The sequence below is a fragment of the Heterodontus francisci genome, chromosome 24 (assembly GCF_036365525.1).
Source record: "Heterodontus francisci isolate sHetFra1 chromosome 24, sHetFra1.hap1, whole genome shotgun sequence".
NCBI classification, from domain to species: domain Eukaryota; kingdom Metazoa; phylum Chordata; class Chondrichthyes; order Heterodontiformes; family Heterodontidae; genus Heterodontus; species Heterodontus francisci.
Window position 1 is genome coordinate 49667622 of NC_090394.1, and position 12339 is coordinate 49679960.

Consider the following 12339-nt stretch of genomic DNA (forward strand, 5'->3'; position numbering starts at 1 on the left):
ATCACACTGGAGGTGGCGGAAGTGGCGGAGGATGATCCTTTGGATGTGGAGGCTGGTGTGGAAAGTGAGGACAAGGGGAACCCTGTCGCGGTTCTGAGAGGGAGGGGAAGGGGTGAGGGTAGAGGTGCGGGAAATGGGCTGGATACAGTTGAGGGCCCTGTTAACCACAGTGGGGGGGAATCCTCGGTTGAGGAAAAAGGAAGACATATCAGAAGCACTGTCGTGGAAGGTGGCATCATCAGAGCAGATGCATTAGAGACGGCAAAACTGGGAGAATGGAATGGAGTCCTTACAGGAGGCAGGGTGTGAAGAAGTATAGTCGAGGTAGCTGCGGGAGTCACTGGGCTTATAATGGATATTACTTGAAGGAAGTGAGTGGAGTTGAAGGAGAAGTTGTTCAATGTGAGAACAAGTTCAGTCAGGCGGAGGAGGGTGGTGGTGGATGGGGACTGGTTGGGCCTCTGTTGAAGGAAGAAGCGGAGAGCCCTCAAACCGTCCTGGTGGGGGATGGAGGTGTAGAGAGATTGGATGTCCCTAGTGAAGAGGAGGCGGTTAGGGCCAGGAAACTGGAAATTGTCAAAATGACGGAGGGCGTCAGAAGAGTCACGGATGTAGGTGGGAAGAGACTGGACCAAGGGAGAAAGGATAGAGTCAAGATAGGAAGAAATAAGTTTAGGGGGGCAGGAACAGGCTGAAGCAATGGGTCTACCGGCTCAGTCCTGTTTGTGGATTTTGGGAAGGAGGTAGAAGCGGGCTGTCTGGGGTTGAGGGACTATGAGGTTGGAAGCTGTAGAGGGAAGATCTCCAGAGGAGATAAGGTCAGTGACAGTCCTGTGGACAGTCGCTTGATGTTCGGTGGTGGGGTAATGGTCCAGGGGGATGTAGGAAGAAGTGTCTGAGAGTTGGTGCTGAGCCTCTGCAAGGTAGAGGTCGGTATGCCAGACAACAACAGCACCACCTTTATCTGCAGGCTTGATGACAATGTCGGGGTTAGACCTGAGAGAACGGAGTGCGGCAAGTTCAGAGGGAGACAGGCTAGAGTGAGTGAGGGGGGGGGGCAGAGAAATTGAGACAGCTGATGTCTCGCCAACAGTTTTCAATGAAAAACTCAGGAGCGGGTAGGAGGCCAGAGGGAGGGGTCAAGGTAGAGGGAGAATTCTGGAGACGGGTGAATGGGTCCCCTGGTTGGGGGAAGGGCGGGACATCGACCCACCACCGAACATCAAGCTACTGTCCACAGGACTGTCACAGACCTCATCTCCTCTGGAGATCTTCCCTCTACAGCTTCCAACCTCATAGTCCCACAACCCCGGACAGCCCACTTCTACCTCCTTCCCAAAATCCACAAACAGGACTGTTCCAGCAGACCCATTGTTTCAGCCTGTTCCTACCCCACTGAACTTATTTCTTCCTATCTTGACTCTATCTTTCCTCCCCTGGTCCAGTCTCTTCCCACCTACATCCGTGACTCTTTTGATGCCCTATGTCATTTTGACAATTTCCAGTTTCCTGGCCCTGACCACCTCTTCTTCAGTATGGACGTCCAATCTCTCTACATCTCCATCCCCACGAGGATGGTTTGAGGGCTCTCCACTTCTTTCTTGAAGAGAGGCCCAACCAGTCCCCATCCACCACCACCCTCCTCCGCCTGGCTGAACGTTCTCACATTGAACAACTTATCCTTCAACTCCACTCACTTCCTTCAAGTAAAAGGTGTTGCTATGGGTACCTGCATGGGTCCTAGTTATGCCTGTCTTTTTGTGGGATATGTTGAATATTTCTTGTTCCAGTCCTACTCAGGCCCCCTCCCATAACTCTTTTTCCGGTACATTGATGACAGTATCGGTGCCATTTCCTGCTCCTGCCCCGAACTGGAAAACTTTATCAACTTTGCTTCCAATTTCCACCCTTCTCTCACCTTCACACGGTCCATCTCTGACACTTCCCTTCCCTTCCTCGACTTCTCTGTCTCCATCTCTGGGGATAGGCTGTCTACTAATATTCATTATAAGCCCACCGACTCCCACAGCTACCTCGACTACACTTCTTCACACCCTGCCTCCTGTAAGGACTCCATTCCATTCTCCCAGTTTCTCCGTCTCTGACGCATCTGCTCTGATGATGCCCCCTTCCACGACAGTGCTTCTGATATGTCTTCCTTTTTCCTCAACTGAGGATTCCCCACGACTGTGGTTGGCAGGGCCCTCAACTGTGTCCAGCCCATTTCCCGCACCTCTACCCTCACCCTTTCCCCTCCCTCCCAGAACCGCGACAGGGTTCCCCATTGCCCTCACTTTCCACCCCACCAGCCTCCACATCCAAAGGATCATCCTCCGCCACTTCCGCCACCTCCAGTGTGATGCCACTACCAAACGCAGCTTCCCCTCCCTTCCCTTCCTCAGCATTCTGAAGGGATTGTTCCCTCTGTGACACCCTCGTCCCCTCCTCCATTACCCCCACCACCTCGTCCCCTTCCCATGGCACCTTCCCCTGCAATTGCAGGAGGTGTAATACCTGCCCATTTACCTCCTCTCTCCTCACTATCCCAGGCCCCAAACACTCCTTTCAGGTGAAGCAGCGATTTACTTGTACGTCTTTCAATTTACTAAACTGTATTCGCTGCTCACAATGTGGTCTCCTCTACATTGGGGAGACCAAATGCAGATTGGGTGACCGCTTTGCGGAACACCTCCGCTCAGTCCGTAAGCATGACCCGAGCTTCCGGTTGCTGGCCATTTCAACACCCCCCCTGCCCCTGCTCTCATGCTCACATCTCTGTCCTGGGATTGCTGCAGTGTTCCAGTGAGCATCAAGGCAAGCTCGAGGAACAGCATCTCATTTACCGATTAGGCATGCTACAGCCTGCCGGACAGAACATTGAATTCAATAATTTCAGAGCATGACGTGCCCCCCTCCCCCCTTTATATCTTTAGTTATTTTTTCTTTTTTCTTTTTTATTTGGTAATTTGTTTTGGTCTTTTTTATTTGGTTATTTTATTGTAGGTTTATTAGTGTGTTTAGTTTGTTACTACTGTGCCTACCCACTGTTTCTGTTTTTTGAAAAAAAAATTTAATGTTTGTGCTTGGAGTGCTTTGTGCTTTACAGTCTATTCACACCATTTCTGTACTAATGCTTTGTCTTTCACCATACCATTAACATACGGTTTGCCTTTGCTACATGACTTTCTGGTCAGTTATTCTCTGTGACCTTGTCCTATCAACACCTCTTTTGTTACCTCTTGCCCTCCCCCGCTTTACTTGCTTAAAACCTTTTACATTTCTAATATTTGTCAGCTCTGATGAAGGGTCACTGATCTGAAACGTTAACTCTGCTTCTCTCTCCACAGATGCTGCCAGACCTGTTGAGTATTTCCAGCATTCTTGTTTTTATTTCAGATTTCCAGCATCTGCAGTATTTTTCTTTTATTATATGAGTGCTGGCAATTGGGTTATTATTACAGTACTATAGTACTGTTAAAGACTATATCCTTTATCTGTTAATGGCAGTATATTTCCAAGTACTATTCACACAAGCACCCACTGACTCTATTCAGCTCCAAGTGGATGCAAATCCACAGTTCTTTCACTTTGGACTTTATCTTACAGTTTATTTTATTGGTAGAATTATAGACAGCCTCATTGCTTTCTGATTGATTGATCAGCGACAAATGAAATTACATAACTTGAGGGGAAAATTGCATGACAGATGCGGGTATGAAGAGCAATGATTGGGAAATTGGAGCATCAGTGGTAGCGAAAAGCTATGGACGCCATGCTCCCAATTTGAGCAGGTGTAACAGAGAATTGTTCATCTGGGACCTTGCAGCAGGACCACGATAATCATCCGATGATCCACAGCGGTGTTAACTTTATAGAAAATTTAAATGATGGGCAAAACTCTGTCTGCTGTCATGATATGCTCCAGAGTTCCCATGAGCAATCTCAGATGTGGATCAACTAGCAGTAAAAGTGGTTATCTCACAATAATTAATTGTGTTTCTATAGTGCTCCTGACATGCAGTGAAATGTCTTTAAAAAATTTTACATTAAGAACAAAACAGAAGGGGAAGGGGGAAAATGCGTTTGGTAGTTAGGATGGGCGAAACAAAGGTATGGTTGAAAAAAAGACCACATTGAGGAGGTTTTTGAAAGCAGGGAGGTTGGTTGAGCATATCAGTTACGGAGATTGAGATCAGTGGTGCTTAAAGAAGGTGGAAGCAGGGAGGCTGGCTTATACAGTGTTAGAGACATTGAGATGTTGAATGAGTGGATGAGAGTTTCGTGGTTGGGGAGACACATCAGCCAATGTTACAGGAGTGGAAGAATAAATCTTGGTAATAGAGCAGATGTGATTCTGATGAAAGGTCACAAACTGAAACGTTAACTCTGTTTTTCTCTCCACGGATGCCGCCCAACCTACTGAGTACTTTCAGCATTTTCTGTTTTTTATTTCACATTTCCAGCATCCGCTGTATTTTGCTTTTGTTGAAGTTGGTTTTTAAGGTAGCTAGAATTAGGCATGGAATTGCAGAGGGATGAAGCAGAAGCATGAATAAACAGTCAACAACTGTAGAGTGGAGAATTAGGGAGAAGGAGAAATCCAGTGTTAGAGTAGCAGGCGATGTGTTACCAGACATAAGGCAGGATGAAATCACAAGGTGCAGTGGGGTGAGTCTGTACAGGGATTTGAAAGTGAGGTCTTAATTTTGAAGTCAACTTGGTGAGGCATAGAGAGGGAGTGGTACTAGGAGAGAATTGGGAGGTGATAAGAATTAGAGACTTAGTACAAATGAGCATATCAGCTGCAGAGATTTGAATCAGTGATGCTTGAAATGGTGGAAGCAGAGAGGCTGGCTAATGGAGTATTGGTGACATTGAGATGTTGGATTAGGGTTTCATGCGTGGAGAGGCACACCAGCTAATGTTACAGGAGTGGGAGAAGAAATCTTAGTAACAGAGCAGATGTGGTAAGGAACCTGAGCTGAGATTGGGCAGACAACAAGATTCCACCACCACTACCCATCCTCCCCCTTCACCCGCTCTCCACACCTGCCCAAATCAGTTTGAGACCACAGGGGCGGTCACAAAGACAGCCATTGGAGGGAATAGAACATCAGTAAATGTACTGTAAGAGCAATCTTCTAAGGTTGTAATTAAATCAAACCACACTCTTGGAATAGCAGACTGTGCTTTACCTCGCCTCTAACTTTTCTTTACTAGGTTCCTGAATTGGAAGTTATTACTTTCGTTAACATTGGCAATCCTAACATTGACTAACACAAAATTTACCTGAATGAATATGTGTGTGTATGTGTGTGTCGACATACATACCTCCATTACCTTAACATTCTAGTCATTATTCATGTATGAGCCCTAACAGTGAATGTCAGTAAGCTATTGACATGCTGATTCTGCTATTCAAAGTTTGTTTATGTGCGTTTCATTGGATAGCAATAAGAAGCATTATTTCTTTCCTCACTTAAGGTGCTGAGACCCCCATTACAGCACAGATCAAAGATCAAACTTGGGATTTTCTTGGTCAATACAGTTCAATAAATCAGTGAATAAACTTACATAGAGTTTACAGTACAGTAAAAGGCCATTCAGCCCAACTAGTCTGTGCCAATGTTTATGTTCTGCATGAGCCTCCTTCCACCCTACTTCATCTAACCCTCTTAGCATATCCTTCTATTTTTTTCTCCCTCTTGGCCTTGTATATCTTACCATCAAATGCCTCCAGGCTATTCACCTCCACTACTCCATGTGGTAGCAAGTTCCACATTCTAACCACCATTCTCTGGGTAAAGAAGATGCTCCTAAATTTCTTTTGGATTCATTAGTGACTATCATATTTATGACCATGAATTTTGTACTCCCGTCTCAGTGAAAACATCTTCTCAAGTTTACCCTATCAAACCACTTAATAGTCTTAAAGACATGTATTACGTCACCTCTCAGCCTTCTTGTTTCTGGAGCCGAGCCCCAGACTGTTCAATTTTTCCTGATAGTTATAAACTCTCAATATAATTCTTATAAATATTTTTGCATCTTCTCCGGTGCCTGCCACCAGTCTGAATGAATACCTTTACTGGAGTGAAAACAGAAACGGAGTTAGTGTTTCAGGTCGTTAACTTCTTGTTGACCTGACAAAAAAGTCATACACCTGAAGCATTAATTCTGTATTTTCTTTATTTTCTGTTTTTATTTTTATTTCTGATTTCCAGCGTCCACAGTATTTTGTTTTTACTTTTATAAAGTGCCTTTAGGCGTAGTAAAATGTCCCAAGGCTGTTTACTTCAAAGCCTCAGTTTTTATCAAAAGATTGGATATTTATACCTTGTAACATGTCAAAAGAACTAATAATCACACCTACGCACTCAGATGTGTTGTTTGGAGAATTTCCCAGCAAGGAATCTATGCATTAGTGTAATTGCTGCCCTCCCATCCCAAAACATTTGAGTTTCTTCACTTTTCTAAAGATTTTCGAACAAAACAGAGATTGAACTCTCAGGTAAGTGATGATTTCTACACAGGCAATACTTGTGATCTTGATTTATTTGTGGATGGTTAGAAAAGAAAAATTGTTTATCAAGAATGAATTTCTTTTTTAATCATGTGCCTGTTTATTTCTGCAGAAAATTAAGTTAAAAAATCTATTTTATATATAACTTGGAAACCGTATAAATTAACGTTTGAGTGTTTTATAAGTAAATTGTTCTCTGTTAAGACTTCAAACTCAAGAAAAATCACTAATAATCCACTAATGGGTAAATTTCTACCCATATGTTCTTGACATATGCTATGAATGCATATTGGAAAGTTGCACATCCCTAGCTTGTGATTTTCCAACCATTAACTTTAGGGATCAGAAAAATCATCCTTAAAAGTTTTAAGGCAGGAAGGTATGAATAGGAACCTCTGATGATAATAGTAAAGTACTTGAGGCAAGAAACAGGCTGAAGACAGGCTGATGGGAATGTGGTAGGAGGGTCCCAATTTCCTGGATCCCATTACCAGGTTATCAGATCCTGCCTTCCCCAATACTACCAGATTTAATGAACCCCAAGACTGCTACTTCAATATTCTGAAACCCCCTTCAGTCTTCCTTGACACCATGATCTCTTTCTCTAGACTTACCCTCCACCTTTAGATTTTTCTTTATTCGTTCATGGGACGTGAGCATCACTGGGAATGCCAACATTTGTTGCTTATCCCTAATTGCCCTTGAGAAGGTGGTGGTGAGCTGCAATATAGTTCCAAGTCAGATTGGTATGTGACTTGCAGGGGTAATTGCAGTTGGTGGTGTTCCATACATCTGCTGCCCTTGTCCTTCTAGGTGGTAGAGTTTGTGGGTCTGAAAGATGCAGTCGAAGGAATCATGGTGGGTTGCTGCAGTGCATCTTGTAGATGGTACCATATAGATGCTGCCATGCTGCTGGAGAGAGTGAATGTTGAAGATGGTGGATGGGGTACCAATCAAGTGGGCTGCTATGCCCTGGAAGGTGTCGAACCTCTTGAGTGTTGTTGGAGCTGCACTCATCCAGGCAAATGGAAAGTATTCAGGGCGGCACAGTGGCGCAGTGGTTAGCACCGCAGCCTCACAGCTCCAGCGACTCGGGTTCAATTCTGGGTACTGCCTGTGTGGAGTTTGCAAGTTCTCCCAGTGTCTGCGTGGGTTTCCTCCGGGTGCTCCGGTTTCCTCCCACAAGCCAAAAGACTTGCAGGTTGATAGGTAAATTGACCATTATAAATTGCCCCTAGTATAGGCAGGTGGTAGGGAAATGTAGGAACATGTGGTAGGAACATTGGATTAGTGTAGGATTAGTATAAATGGGTGGTTGATGGTCGGCACAGACTCGGTGGGCCGAAGGGCCTGTTTCAGTGCTGTATCTCTAAACTAAACTAAACTAAACTATTCCATCATACTCCTGACTTGTGCCTTGTAGTTGGTGGGCAGACTTTGTGGAGTCAGGAGGTGAGTTACTCGATGCAGGTTTTACCCTCAGCTCTTTATTCATCCATGGCATTCATTATTGGCTAGTTTGTTCTTTTTTTAACAGAATATATTTCTGCTGGTCTCTTGATCACCACTTTATATATTTCAATTGCAGTTCTATCTCTTTTTCTGTCATTTTCATCCTGTTTACCTTCCTTGATTCCATTCTCATCCCCTCAAAATTAACTTTTTTCCAATCTATTTCTTCTGGCTTGACCAATCATTATTTTAAACTGTATTATGTTCTGATTGCTATTGCCTAGATGTTCCCCCTATGCTAACTTCTCTTATTTATTCTGGTTCATTTGCCATTTCTAAACCCAGCTGTGATTCCTCTCTTGTTGGGCTTTTTACAATCCTGAACACACTTTAAGAATTCCATTTCCTTTTCCCCTTTCCCTATCTCTTCTTGACAGTTTATTTGAGGATAGTTGTCATCTTCCATGATTGTTATTCTATGACTTTTGCTCATTTCACAGATTCACCTACATAATTCTTCCCCATCTTCCCTCCCACTATTAAGTGTTCTGTAGTATACCCCTTTTAATGTTGTCAATCCCTTCCTATCATTTGTCTCAACCCATATTGATTCTGCCTCTATCTTAATATTACTTGCATCCCTTTTTTCTACTGCCATTGTTGTCTCTAATTAGTACAGCTACCCCACCCCCTGCTTCCTTCCCTATCCTTTCTAAATACATTATATACTGCAATATTTAACTTTAAAAACACAAGAACGCAAGAATAGGAGCGGGAGTAGACTATATGCCTGCTGCACCATTCAAAAAGATCATGGCTGATCTGATCTTGGTCTCAACTCCACTTTCCTGCCTGTTCCCCATAACCCTTGACTCCCCTATAATTCAAAAATCTGTCTATCTCAGTCTTGAATATATTCATTGATTCAGCCAACACAGCTCCTTGGGGTAGAGAATTCCAAAGATTCAGAAGCCTCTGAGAAAAGAAATTCCTCCTTACCTCCACCTTAAATGGATAATTAAGCTATGTTTGAGATTGAAACCAGTCTGTATTTCTCTTCGCACTTTTGCCGTAGGTGGTCAAAGCTGAGTCATAGATGGTGTCTATGATGTGGGCCCACTTGGTCTCAGCATCCCCTGTGGGAGTGTTTTGAAGGGCTGTTACAAGTGAATTTAGAAATTTTTGTAACAGCTGTGGATGAGAAATTCTGCTCGTGTTGATGTGCGGGTGGCCCTTCTGCTTGGAATGATGCAACTTCTTTGGTCTGAGTCTAACCTTGCTGCACATCAGGGAGTGGTCGGTGTCGCAGTCCGCACTGTGGAAGCTGCGTGTGATTTGAACACTGTTTAAGGAGGCTCGCCTTGTGACGATGGGGTCTAGCTGGTGCCAACGACACGATCTTGGGTGCCTCCATGAAACCTGGTGACAGAGTTTAGCGTGAAAGATCGCCCCCCTCAAATCTAAATCAGGCGACATAATCACTGACCAATGCAAACAAATGGACCGCTGGGTTGAGCACTACCTAGAACTGTACTCCAGGGAGAATGTTGTTACTGAGACTGCCCTCAATGCAGCCCAGCCTCTACCAGTCATGGATGAGCTGGACATATAGCCAATAACATCGGAACTCAGTGATGCCATTGATTCTCTAGCCAGCGGAAAAGCCCCTGGGAAGGACAGCATTACCCCTGAAATAATCAAGAGTGCCAAGCCTGCTATACTCTCAGCACTACATGAACTGCTATGCCTGTGCTGGGACGAGGGAGCAGTACCTCAGGACATGCTCGATGCCAATATCATCACCCTCTATAAAAACAAAGGTGACTGCGGTGACTGCAACAACTACCGTGGAATCTCCCTGCTCAGCATAGTGGGGAAAGTCTTTGCTTGAGTCGCTCTAAACAGGCTCCAGAAGCTGGCCGAGTGCGTCGACCCTGAGGCACAGTGTGGCTTTCATGCAGAGAGATCGACCATTGACATGCTATTCTCCCTTCGTCAGATACAGGAGAAATGCCGTGAACAACAGATGCCCCTCTACATTGCTTTCATTGATCTCACCAAAGCCTTTGACCTTGTCAGCAGATGTGGTCTCTTCAGACTACTAGAAAAGATTGGATGTCCACCAAAGCTACTAAGTATCATCACCTCATTCCATGACAATATGAAAGACACAATTCAACATGGCAGCTCCTCATCAGACCCCTTTCTTATCCTGAGTGGCGTGAAACAGGGCTGTGTTCTCGCGCCCACACTTTTTGAGATTTTCGTCTCCCTGCTGCTTTCACATGCGTTCAAGTCTTCTGAAGAAGGAATTTTCCTCCACACAAGATCAGGGGGCAGGTTGTTCAACCTTGCCCGTCTAAGAGCGAAGTCCAAAGTACGGAAAGTCCTCATCAGGGAACTCCTCTTTGCTGACGATGCTGCTTTAACATCTCACACTGAAGAGTGTCTGCAGAGTCTCATCGACAGGTTTGCAGCTGCCTGCAATGAATTTGGCCTAACCATCAGCCTCAAGAAAACAAACATCATGGGCAGGACATCAGAAATGCTCCATCCATCAATATTGGCGACCACGCTCTGGAAGTGGTTCAAGGGTTCACCTACCTAGGCTCAACTATCACCAGTAACCTGTCTCTAGATACAGAAATCAACAAGCGCATGGGAAAGGCTTCCACTGCTATGTCCAGACTGGCCAAGAGAGTGTGGGAAAATGGTGCACTGACACGGAACACAAAAGTCCAAGTGTATCAAGCCTGTATCCTCAGTACCTTGCTCTATGGCAGCGAGGCCTTGACAACGTATGTCAGCCAAGAGCGACGTCTCAATTCATTCCATCTTCGCTGCCTCCGGAGAATACTTGGCATCAGGTGGCAGTACCGTATCTCCAACACAGAAGTCCTCGAGGCGGCCAACATCCCCAGCTTATACACACTACTGAGTCAGCGGCGCTTGAGATGGCTTGGCCATGTGAGCCGCATGGAAGATGGCAGGATCCCCAAAGACACATTGTACAGCGAGCTCGCCACTGGTATCAGACCCACTGGCCGTCCATGTCTCCGCTTTAAAGACGTCTGCAAACGCGACATGAAGTCCTGTGACATTGATCACAAGTCTTGGGAGTCAGCTGCCAGCGTTCGCCGGAGCTGGCGGGCAACCATAAAGGCGGGGCTAAAGTGTGGCGAGTGGAAGAGACTTAGCAGTTGGCAGGAAAAAAGACAAAAGTGCAAGGGGAGAGCCAACTGTGTAACAGCCCCGACAAACAAATTTTTCTGCAGCACCTGTGGAAGAGCCTGTCACTCTAGTATTGGCCTTTATAGCCACTCCAGGCGCTGCTCCACACACCACTGACCACCTCCAGGCGCTTACCCATTGTCTCTCGAGATAAGGAGGCCAAAGAAGAAGAAGAGAAGCTATGTTTCAGTTAGCACCACAACATCTGGCTCCTGACTACAAATTTTTTGCCTCCAGTTCCCCCATTTTATTCAGATGCTGTACAGTCAATTTAATTTGATTGTATTAATTGTTCCCTTCACTTTATTCTTAAGTCATTTTATGCTGATATTCTATAATTGTATCTGTTTCCTGACCAGCAATGTTACCTTTATTCTTTCCCCTGGTCTGACCTTTACTTTCATCTCCTATTTCTTTTTCTTTAGCTTTTGTTATTTTCACTAGACACCACCACCCTCCCCTCCCCTCTCTCCCCCCCCCCCCCCCCCCCCCCAATACTAATATGAAGTTCTATTCACAGCCCTATTTATCCATTCCGCTAGGACATTGGCAAATTCAATAATTATTATTCTTGGCTAAAAGGTGGAGCAGTGGAAGTGTAATAGCAGAAGACTTTAAAGTAAGTCTGAGTATTGAAATAAGTGCAGATGACAATTGTTCTATTATTTTCACAAGTGTACTTTACACCAATCTGAATGTCTGGTCAAGTAGTTCATTGAAAAATCATACTTTTTTCAGACTTGGCTACATCCGCAATAGGCACGAAAAGCGAATTTGAGAGGATCAAATGCAGGAAACTTCGGTTGAAAGATAAAACTAGCCTGGAATGTGTCGTGGTTTTTCACCATTTGGCTTACAGGTGTTATGGGCCTTTATGAAATGTGTATTCTGCAGCTAATGTGAAAATGTTGCTTCAACTGTTACTTATCTCCCAGCTCCTCTGTTAGCTTTGGAGATTAATTGATCGAGTCTATTTATCCTAAATCATTCAACACATTGCGAATCAAGGAAAACTCAAATGACAATGAGCTGCAGAATATAGAAAGAACTCCAAATGCTGGAAATCTTTCATAGAATGCCGAATGGTGAACACCCAAAACATCATAACCTGCCTTTATTTTTGCAGACGCTGA